A 9,124-nucleotide genomic window follows, 5' to 3' on the forward strand; every position below is an offset into this window, starting at 1 on the left:
ACTGGAGACTGGAGAGTCCCAGGGATCGAATGGAGGAACAGCGTCAGGCAAACGTGGTCCGGCGAGTCCTGGCTCTTGGGGTGCTGTGACGGCCGCTAGGACAGCCGGGCAAACCCCTGGCCTGAGGAGCTGCCGTAACGCCACGATGAGTGTATTGCACGGACCTCACACCTCAGTAAATGACGTGTGCAACGCCCCATAGAGGGAACAAAACGACTAGCTTCGGTGAGGCATCTACATTTAAATGATGTTGGCTGAGATGAATTTCATCCAAGATGACTGATTAATCTCTGTGTGCCTACTGACAAGAGGAACCAAGCAAACCAATTCATGCGGGACACCTGGCGTGTGCCGCTGCCACTGGGGGTGTGCGGGGGGGCAGCGATCGGGAGGAGGCAACCGAACCCCCGGCTGCCCCTCCGCGGCTGGAGCCCTGCCAGAGGCACCCCAGATTCCTTCTTCCTACAATCATTGTGATATAGATTGTCCATCTTCCTGGAAGTTTTCTGGTTTCTGGAGCCAGTGATGCTCTCCCGCAACATCTCTGGCAGTGTGTTTCTGCTTGCCAACCACAGAATTTTAATGAAGTGAAAATATGTCCCAGGAAATCGGGGATCTCCACTGAGGGGAACTTCTGCTCCACTGCAGCTTTGAATGCATGTTTGGAGGCAGCAGAAAGACAAAGGGAGTGTGGTGAAGCTCAGTGTGCTTGTTTAAAGTATAGCTTTATATAAAGTGTAGCTCCGTACTTGAACTGAAGCCATGAATTTACACACAAACTGTGCATGCACATCATTTATAGTAGCAGCTGTTTACAGAGGCCACACGTGGCATTAGTAAAATGTATTAGGCTTGGGATGAGGTGTTTTTAACCAACCCTTTTACCCACAAACAAGGCTAGTTTTAGGATTATCATGTTACGGATATGTTAAATGCACATAAACACACCATCAAACCCACTGTAAATGCAGACGATTTTCCATTCTGTAGAGTAAATAAGGTTTGACAGAAAAAGAGGAATTTGCTGTAGGGTCTACACAGTCATCCCCCTGAATTATAACTTTGTATTAAATGTGAAATCTAGAACGTACTAATTTACACCAGCAGTCCTGGTTACCCTCTGAGCTACTGCTGTGAGAAATGTTAACAGATTGCTGAAGTACTTCAACTTTAGAGAATAAAATGGTTCAACCTCCTGATCAGATAAAGTATGTCTGGCTGCTAACCAGAGAAACGTGTGCTTCAAATAAAAAGGTATTTCTGAAGGAAAAAGAATGAAAAATAAAAACAACAACAACAACAACACAACACAACAAACAACCCTAGGAGGTGGAAGAGTAAAAGATATTCTGTTCTTATTTCTGAGAAATAAAACAGCATATTTGTGCATTGATTTATAAAGCTTATTCCAACCATCTTCCAGCCAGGATTCACAATCCCCTCTTTCTGTTTCTCAACATGCTACAGCACACAGATGTGGCTTTCGTAGTGGAAATCAATACATCTGAAGGATGCCTCTGGTGCTAGTACATTCCACGGCTTCTTTGATTAAACTCTACTAAAGCATAATTATCTGGAACGCCTTACTATTTCCTTGGCAATGCTCATGCCGTTTTCGAACCAGGAAGCCTTTTGTCCAGGCATTAGAGCCACACACAACACAGAGTGGACAGAGGAAATTACTGTCCTCAGGACAAGAAAACATTTGTAAGACATCCAGATTTAGCAGCCCATAGGAAAGTAGCCACATATTTCTGTCTGAACCGAGCGTTGATGGCAGACTTTGGCTCTGTCTGGGTTCGGGTGTTCCACCCAGAGAGCTTGTGCATGGGTTTTGCCAGCGATCCCGTGCGATCTGCCATGGGGAGCAGGGGTGCCGGCACCCGCAGAGCCCCCCGGAGCCCCCGGCCGGGGGTGTCGAGGTGCCGAGCCCCGGCTGCCCCCGCTCGCGGCTCCCTCTGGCCGGGCGATGGGGCGGCGGCGGCGGAGCCAGGCCGAGCGTGGCGCTGTCCTGTGCAGGCCGCAGCCGGGCCTCCCCCAGACAGGGAACAGAAGGAGAGCTGTCACGTTAACATTTTAGCTGACTCCAACCTCCTCCTTTCTTCTTTTTTCCCAAGCTTGTGTATGAAATCCGCCTCTTCTCCCCTACATTGCCAGATGAAACTGCTGTACAACACTCCGAGTAGTGTGTGAAAACCCCTGCCTCTCACAGGGAAAGTTTGAGTCACCAAATGTCAGTGTGCAACCCAAGACAACGGGTGAGTCAGGATGACTGCTGTGGGCTTCAAAAGAGGTGTTTCAGTCCTGCATTGCTGTGCCAAATCAAAACTGTTATTCTGAAAGATGTCTCTGCAAAAAGGGCCCACACTGGCCAGATGCCAACAGCCGCTCTGCAGCCCCTTCCTTCCTTCTTCCGATGCTTGGTGCAATTGGAGCTTGAGATGCAGCTTCTTCTGTTACAAAGGGGTAAAAAACACCTGAAGTTCCAGACAGCAGCAAGCTGAACGCTCTGCTACGTTATTTCACCTCACTTCTACCCGTAATGCCTAACGCCTGCGCGCTTCGCCCCCAAGGCAGGAGGAGGCTGCCCTGGGGGCACTGGGGGGGGACCCCATGGCACCGCACCTGATGGGGCCGAGGAGGAGCAGGCAGACAGCCTCCAGCCGCTCTCCGAGGGCCAGGAATGCCTCATGGAGAGCTGAGATGGGAGGATACGACAGACAAGCACAAAGTCACTCTGTTTCCAAGCAATGAAGATATTCTTAGGCACACTCGTGTTGCCAATTAAAGAAAGTAAAACAAAAGAGCTGTCCTTTGCACTAGCAATCAACTAGCACAACTCTGGTAAAAATAATTCAGAGCAGCTTGCAGCGGATTCTGAGGCTCAACACCCAGCTAGGGAAGCAGGGAGTTTGCGGTTCCCAGCCTGAGCATGGGTGTTAGGTGCTGCAATCCAGCTTTCAGGCTCCCTCGCAAGGACCTGCTGCCACCAGCCTCACAAAGGAGACAGAGCAGAGGAATTCATTCCTTGTTGTCCCAACACCCCTCGGAATCCACATGCTCTCCCTGGTCTGCGAGTGACCTGGGGGCAAGCACATGGAGCTTAGCATCAACCATCAGCTTTTGTCCCCAGCATCAGAGGAAAAAAATCTGCTTCACTGATGCAGATGACAGACACAGAATAGGTGGCTTTAGTTTTCTATCTCTCCTGTACACCTGCAATATTTCTTCAGGCTCTAGAGAGAAGATGATAGTGCTTTGTTTTATTCTGAGAAGCTTAAGAGCAATTCAGAGCTGTAGTGCAGTACCTACACTGCAGCTTCTGGAGTCTGGGCCCTCCAAAATATGATTAATGACAAATCTTAATGATGACCTGTACTAGCCTACTTGTTTCTTAAGCTTTACTGAAAAAGGTTACAAACAACTCTGTAAGCAGTGGAATGAAACGATGCCCCTTTGCAGCTGTATCTTACCATACAAGATGTGCGGGGATTTCTTTACTGCAGAGGTTTATTCATTAATTGTAGCCACTTGCTAAGTTAGGCTTTCCAAAATCTTAGTGCCCTGGCAAGAAAGGGACCTAATGCCAAGAACCAAACCTCATCTGCTCTCTTGGTGATACTGGAAGAAGAAATCATAGTGCTCATCTTGACATTGTGGTTTTTAGATGGCCAATAATGATGGAAAATACGAACAGTATCTAATGGCATACTGGCTTTATAAAGATTTGGCTTTTGCAATCTGCAATATACAGACAATTAAAGTGCTAATAATAGCTCATGAAGTTTGAGTCTCACTTGAGTTATGCCTCTTTTTGATCACACAAGCAATTGCACATGGACAGTTTGGCCAACACAGCTTTATTGTCTAACAAGGACACAGCCTCCCCACGCCGCGTTCAGCATCCTGCAGCTGAGGAAACACTCCAGCCGTGGTCCTGCACAGCCTGACCAGGGCTTTGCACCTTTCTGGGCTCTTTACAGTCTAAGCAAGCAGAACCAGGTGCGCACTGCAAAAACAGCACAGAGCAGTACTTTGCATCCCATCCGGTTGCCAGTGCAGTCATGTTTGTGTCCTCTGCTAGTTGTACCATTTTGTTAAATTTGTTTTTCATACAAGTGTTTTGGGAGTAGTTTTCTTTGTACAAGGAACTGTATTTGTATACAAATGCTAGAAACTATACACAAATAAGGCTGTCTCTAATCCATCTGTTATGAAACATGCCATAAAAACAGCAAAGAGAGAACACTGTGCAACTTCTGCTCCGGACACCCACCCTGTCTGGCTACAGCTGTGCTGGGGGTGAGGGCTCTGCCCGTTCCCAGCTGCTGATCATCACGTCAATCTGCCAGCAGAGCTGAGTGTGATCACTCTCTAATCCCTTCCATCCGAAATGAACCTGTTAAGCGAAGACCTACACTTTAAATGGCTTGAAGCGATGTGGCACATAGAATTTGTTCCTAAGGGTATGTCAGATGTCTGAGCAACTCTGTGGAAAGATCTGAGCAAGAAGCTAAAATGAAGATGAGCAGGTAGGATTGCAATGTGGGTGGTATTGTCATGAGATAGTATGGCTACAACAGCAGCAGAAAGCTTGTCTATATGCTAGGTGATGCTCACACATCCAAAACATTCAAATGAAATCAGAGATCTGATGAGAAGATTTTCAGCGACCTATATGAAAATTTATGCAGATAGCCAAGGTGAATCCATATGAAGAACTATCTGTGTTCTTCATAGCACTGATGTTCAAGAGTCAGCCTCTGGAAGATTGGGCGTGGAATCCCAAACCTGCTATGTAAGCACAAAGTACTTTGTGGGGTTGGAATGAACAAGTCAGATACAGCCGTTAGCATGAAATATGTATGAACAAGGTTCAGAGGATATATGGTAAGGGGTAAGCTGCTGATGTCTTGGAGGTTGCAAAATTGTTGTCCAAGTTAATGGAAAATTTCTCTGAAGTGATATTCAGGCAGAATGTGTGAGTCTTGCAGCAGAAAAGAGCTACCGTCTTGTCCATTCAAGTTAGATGCTCAGAATTCATTAAACTTAATGTTCTGTTCTGTCCAATCGTTAACCTGCTCACACTGCCTGGTGCTTTCTTTTCTGTAATCATCAGAGACTGTGAAATTGACTTTGAGCCAATATGGATTAGCATCTTTATTATTGGCCTGGATGATGTGACAATGGCGCACCCTCAGTGAGTTTGCAGATCACACTGAGACTGTCTGGAAAGTAGCTTAGCAGAAGAAACGTGGGCTTCCTGGTGGACACCAAGCTGAACGTGAGCCAGCAATGTGCTCCTGCTGGGGGGAAAAAAGTCAACAGCGTCCTGGGCTGCCTTAGGATGAGTGTTGTAATCAGGTCAATTATTCTGTCAGAGCATAACGGAAAAAAATACTTCTGTGAGTGGGATCAAACACTGGAATGAGTTGCCTGGAGAAGCTGTGGAGTTTCCATCCTCGGAGATAGGTGCTCCAAAATTCAATTGGACTGGGACCTGAGCAACCTGCTGCAGCTCGTGCTGCTTGAGCAGAGGGTTGGACTAGATGGTCTCCAGAGATGTTGCCAACCTCAGCTACTCTGATTTGTGTGAGCTGCTAATGATGTTGGTGATGAGCCAAACAAAGGAATATGTGGCTTGATTTCTTCTGCACTAAGCTCGATGATTTTGGGGCACTGATTTAGCTTGTAGGCAATGGTAGTACATGTGCTGTGATTCCAGACATGGAGAAAACTAAATGCAATAGAAAGAACTGAGAAAAGATATGGAAAGTGAAAAGAGATAGTGCTGTCTTATCACCGGTTGATCACTTTGTCTTGTAGGTACTCATCCAGCTGGAAGAAAAGATAGAGCAACCTGTCCATTGGAAATCCTTCTATGCAAGGACTGTGCTTTTGCGTTTATTTTGTAAAGCCCCAGTTAATTTATGAATAATGAGTGTGATTATTCTAAGAGCTAGAAGGTTCTGCCAGAAAGACGGGGAGTTGTAACAGCCTTGAGATATTTTTCTCATTTTGTTCGTAATATAAATGATACTTGAATTAATATTCATGCTGAAATAAAATTTGAGGGGGGCTTGGTCAGTAACACAGTAAGTAAACAACACAGGGAAGAAAATGGCTTTTTTTGGTGGCATAAAGCTGCAAAATACGAGATAAATTGGGAGCTTTTTTCACACCTTCCAAAAACCAGAACAAGTATTATGCATTTATATTCTATTTTGCCTTTGTCCAAGGACATTAATTATCCTCAAACAGCACAACTGGGTGACAGAGCAGTGAGTTGCCATGTGGAACTCCAGGACAGTTAAGGCATCATAATGAATTCTATTAAAGTGAAAGTCATTTATAAAGTGATCAAAAGCACTGGTTAGGCAGTGTAAATGACTTACCAGATACCAGAGCGTCGTTAACCATTTACCATATGGGAGTAATGGAGCACAGGCTGTGCAGTGTTGGAATGTGTTCAGATAATCCATTTACTCAAATGGAGAATGTACACTGTACTGCCTAGGGATGCTTTGTGCTGCAGAATAATGACAGGGATGTTGTTTTCACATTTGATGTCTTCCTCTGTTTTCATCCTGATTTGCTTTCTATTGTGATATTGCTAATCTTTCTTCTGCAGTAAGTGTTGCTGTTCTGTTTGAGCAACTTTGAGCATTGCTGGGAAGTAGCACCAACTGGCAAACACCCTGCGCTTCTGAGCTATGTTGAGCACTACCCTTCCATTTCTTTGTCAGTGAGAAAATTAGGAATGTACATAGATTAATTAGGATTGAGCTCTGTTTGTACAGAGCAAACACAGCTTTGAGTAGCTCTGCATATGTTGTTGAAGCAATAATGTTTAATCTGGAATGCATTTTACAGCAATTACAAATGGAAGAAGGGTCATTCTTCCAGTTGGTCAGCTCCTATTATAAAATAGTGTACCCAAGGTCATTATCACAATTAGAAATATTGCAGTAGAAACTGAATTTTGTGGATAAGCACTTATTGCATCATCTTTACTTCCATTTTAATACCAGTGCTCCAGCCAATTTCTTGTTTATGCTACTTTCTTCAGGTAGCTATGATGCACTACTTCATGAGGCATCTGAACACCTTCTGGATGAGCAAGTGAGCAGCTTGGCCCATGGTCCTCCTTTCCTTCAGTGGCCCAGAAAATAAATTATTAATTTAAACGTTATTGCTTGTATTCATTACTGTAAGCTCCGAACACAAGGTCAGGAGGGAAAAAAACGAAACACAAAACCATGTGATGGAGAAGGTCCTGCAGGATGTAATTCTGTTTATCCTATACAACTTTCTGCTTTAGAGAAGATGTCCGTGTGCAGTTTTAGGTTGGGAAAGATGCCCTGCAGGGCTGGGGAGAATAAGCAAATCCTTATTCTACCATTCCTACTTTGTTTACACTTCAGGACATCTTTATGACAGTGGACTGGACAAGCAAGAGGTGTCCTGGATTATGAATTTGATACCCAGCTCTCATGGGGGGTCTAGGTCACTTTGCTCATTCACAAAGTTAAGAACCGTCCTGAAACTGACTTTTCTTCTGCACTGAGTTATTGCCCCGTCACCCTGTTCTTTCTTTCCTCCATTTGAGATCTAACTAACCCACATTTGAGGGGTAAAAATAAAGACTGGTGTCTACATGAATCCACTCAAAAAGCTAATAAAAGTTCTGGTTATTTTTAACTAGATTAAAAAATAAAAAGTCAGCAATGTGGCCACAGGAGAAATCTACTGACCTCTTATGTTGGGGAGCAAGAGCAAAGCAAACGGAGATGCCAGTGTTTCTGCTATGCGCTGATACTTGACTGGGGGCAAGGCTTAGGACAGACTAATTTCTGCTCTGTGGAAAAATGGCTATTGGTTTCATGGGTACACTAAGCAGGCTTAGCCAAAAGACATGCTTGTCATTAACTACGGCTCATAAACTCCAGCATTGCAGGAGACGGTGCTAGAGACAAACAGCAATGAAACCAAATGACTGTCGGAGTTTTCAAGAAAAATGGCAATGGCAAGAAAAGCAGAAAACTGTTGGGGCTGCCAGGAGCCTGTAAAGCATCTGCATCAAAATGCATCACAGCACAGAAGTTGGTTACTCAATAACTTTTTTTGGCACATACAGAAAGTGGCTAAATAGCTGAAGAAGTGCCACTCAAACACCATTCTTATGGATAACCGCTAGCAGTTCAGTGAACGTCAATTTGTTCATTTACCCAAATCTAAAATGCTTGCTGTACTTCTGGGTACCGTTGGAATGGCATTCATCTGGTGCTGTGCCTTTGGGCTGAAGCGGGCGTTAGCTGTGCTGCTGTGGTCGCTGCTGGTGCTGCCCCGGGCAGGGGGCTGCGAGCGGGGCTGGGTGCGGTGGGCCAGGCTGGCAGCGCCGCCGCCCGCTGGGTCTCGGCACCGGCCCGTGGCTGCCCTGCACCTCACCAAGGATGCTGCCAGGTTTCTGCGTACAGCTGCCAAGCAAAACTGCCATAAGGACCGCAAAAAGCTTCTCCGAAGTCCAAATGCCTCATTCACTGCTCGCTGGCCCCTGGAGGGGAAGAAGCAGTCGGTTGAGGGGAGCCAAAACCAGTGTTTACTTTCTAGCAGACCTCCCAATAACTGCTCTGAAATCTACTAGATTTCCACCTTATGGGATTTCCAGTTTTAAAATTGGTCCCTTTGAGTGCCTTCTTGGTTTTCAGAATTTGGGGTGGAAAAAAATAAGGGATATTTGTCAGGAAGAAAAAAAAACAGCTGATGACCAATCCTGCCAGTGATGCCTGGTTTCTTCATAGTCAATATATTTTTTCACTTTATTTTCTTAGAAATATGACTGTTTTTTTCCCCCTGGTTTTGTGAAATCAATTTGCATCTGAGATGCATTTTCTGAGATCTCGGCAGTGATGAGACTGGCATCGCTTCTCTGAACAGAGCACCATATGCTTCCTTTTGTGTTTGTTTGCTGCCTCCTGAATGCTCCCAGATAGTCTCACTGGTGAGTGCATGACAAAGTACCAGAAAGATGTTAGTACACAAATGCTGCCATTCTCACAAAAGGGGAAAAAGTGATAAACGCTTTTCTCATCTAAAGAAAAAGATAAGGTCTTATTGCAACTGT

The 9,124-nt window shown here is 45.2% G+C and overlaps 1 long non-coding RNA gene across 2 annotated transcripts; it reads left to right on the forward strand.

The window, feature by feature from the left end:
• Nucleotides 1-23: 23 nt before the first annotated feature.
• LOC308177546 lies at nt 24-8,799 on the forward strand. 2 transcript variants are annotated; one of them, XR_013939243.1, is made up of 2 exons: nt 24-4,532; nt 5,120-8,799. It is a non-coding gene; the product is annotated as an uncharacterized lncRNA (long non-coding RNA). The 2 variants fall into 2 exon arrangements; XR_013939244.1 differs by having other exon boundaries at nt 5,827-8,799.
• The last annotated feature ends 325 nt before the right edge of the window (nt 8,800-9,124 follow it).

Source organism: Anser brachyrhynchus, assembly GCF_964034855.1.
Source record: "Anser brachyrhynchus genome assembly, chromosome: 14".
Taxonomy (NCBI): domain Eukaryota; kingdom Metazoa; phylum Chordata; class Aves; order Anseriformes; family Anatidae; genus Anser; species Anser brachyrhynchus.